We start from the raw sequence: 1,846 nt of genomic DNA, 5'->3' as shown, positions 1-1,846 counted from the left end.
AAAAAAGTATATGAAGACAAGGAGTGAGCATAAACAACAATTTTATTTACTTTTACTTGTTAGTTGAGGGGTGACGCACAAGGAGTCACAAGTATCTGAAAAACTGACACACGTGAGCTAGGAAGCAAGCATTGGATCAAAATTGGAAAGCGTACGTGACTACATACAACATCTGATTATATAAGCAACTGTACAACGCAGCTATGTGCTAATTGCAGGCCCCGTTTGGATGCAAAGTATTTTCAAAGCATTACTAGAATACCATAGATTTTGAAAAACTGTAGTTTTGAATACTTTGAGGCATTTGGCTATACCAAAAACTACGGTTTCATAAACAGTGGTATTGTTGTTACTTTGGTTCTCTTGGAGTATTAAAAAAAGTGGTCTAGACCTCTTTTTCTCAAACTGAGGAAAAGTCGCTCGTGTCATTGCTGGTTGACTACCGTTCATCTTGGTTCACAAGCATAACTAACCACATGTCAGTATGCTTTCAATGGCATGCACCACACTAATTAAAATAAGATATTGATTCCTATTCTTTGTAATTAGCTACTGCCGATCACGTCTGCAACTTCGTAGCTCAGCTGTCAGAAGACCATACAGCGTTGCATGCAGCCGGCCGGCACACACTGATTCGTGTAGCTCCGTAGGTTTAGTATAAGTTAGATTAAGTTGTGTGACTATCGATCAAAACTACAGTAAAACAACATGAGCCAAACGCATCGGTAGTTTTTCTAAAACTGAGAAAAATGTATTTTCTTTAAAACCGTAGTATTCATTGCCCACGCATTGCAATACCGAAGCTTTGAGATACTATGGTATTTTAAATACAGCGCTGCCAAACTAGGTTCAGCCGATGACTACACAGCAGCAACTACTTCAGACATTGGCTGGAGAAATGCTTATCTTTTTTATTCTTCAACGACATAAAAAGAAATGACAACACAGCGCCAACAATAGTAGACTCTCACCCAACTAATATACTAGAACTAGATCAACCAAGCATCAGTTTTAAAAAGCTCGGTTTAAGATACTTCAACGGCGTAAAATCTCAGTAGCATCTCCTTGTAACATCATATGCTCAGCTAACAAATGAGTCACATGCAACTCCTCTAAATTATATCACACCAACACAGAGCTGCATTCTAGATGAGGAACAAAAAAACGTTGATGGCATGCTAGGCATCAGTTTTAAAAGGCTCAATTTTAGATCATCAAAGACCGGAAAGGCCTCGGCGGTCTAAATGTTTCACATCCTCTGCCCAGCACAACATCATCATCGTCACGGAAATTCCCTAAACAGTCAGCTATCCACAAAAACATAGTGACCCACATCACCAACGAGCTACTGTGAGCATGCAAGGACCATATACTATGCAGAGCTACTAAGCAAATGGGATTGGTAAGGAAGGGCAAAGAGAGGGAGGTGGCTACCTACTCCACAGGGGAACTTCCTGGTGGTGATGTTGAGCAGCATCCTGACGGGGCCATTGACCTTGAGCTGCTTCTCCTTGGCGCCCTTCACCAGATCCGAGGTCACTGTTCAACATACGCACGCACAAACGCATCAGAACGGAGACGCACAAGTCCAGCCAAATTACAAAAGAAAAAAGAACATCTATTGCGGTGGCGAGGCAGTAAATGAGGCAGGCAGAGCAGAGCACAGGACCTTCTGTGGCACGCCGTCATGGTCAGATTGGACGATGCCCTCCTCATCGAGCTCGAGGTCGGACTCGACTACGTCCTCGTCGAGCTCGTTGGGCTTGGGGGTGGGGTCACGCATGTCCTGGTCGTCCTCCTTGTCCTCCTCTTCATCGTCGATGTCGTCCTCCTTGTCCTCCTCTTC

The 1,846-nt window shown here is 43.5% G+C and overlaps 1 non-coding gene and 1 pseudogene across 1 annotated transcript; both read right to left on the bottom strand.

Moving 5' to 3' along the window:
• Window positions 1-999: 999 nt before the first annotated feature.
• On the bottom strand, window positions 1,000-1,083 carry LOC125549628 (small nucleolar RNA SNORD36). The gene has a single exon (XR_007301408.1). It is a non-coding gene; the product is annotated as a small nucleolar RNA SNORD36 (small nucleolar RNA).
• Window positions 1,084-1,179: 96 nt separating this feature from the next.
• On the bottom strand, window positions 1,180-1,264 carry LOC125549632 (small nucleolar RNA SNORD36; annotated as a pseudogene).
• Window positions 1,265-1,846: the final 582 nt, after the last annotated feature.

This window comes from Triticum urartu, chromosome 3A (genome assembly GCF_056163025.1).
Source record: "Triticum urartu cultivar PI428250 chromosome 3A, HENAU_Tu73, whole genome shotgun sequence".
Lineage (NCBI taxonomy): Eukaryota > Viridiplantae > Streptophyta > Magnoliopsida > Poales > Poaceae > Triticum > Triticum urartu.
This window is presented reverse-complemented; position numbering and strand designations above follow the sequence as displayed.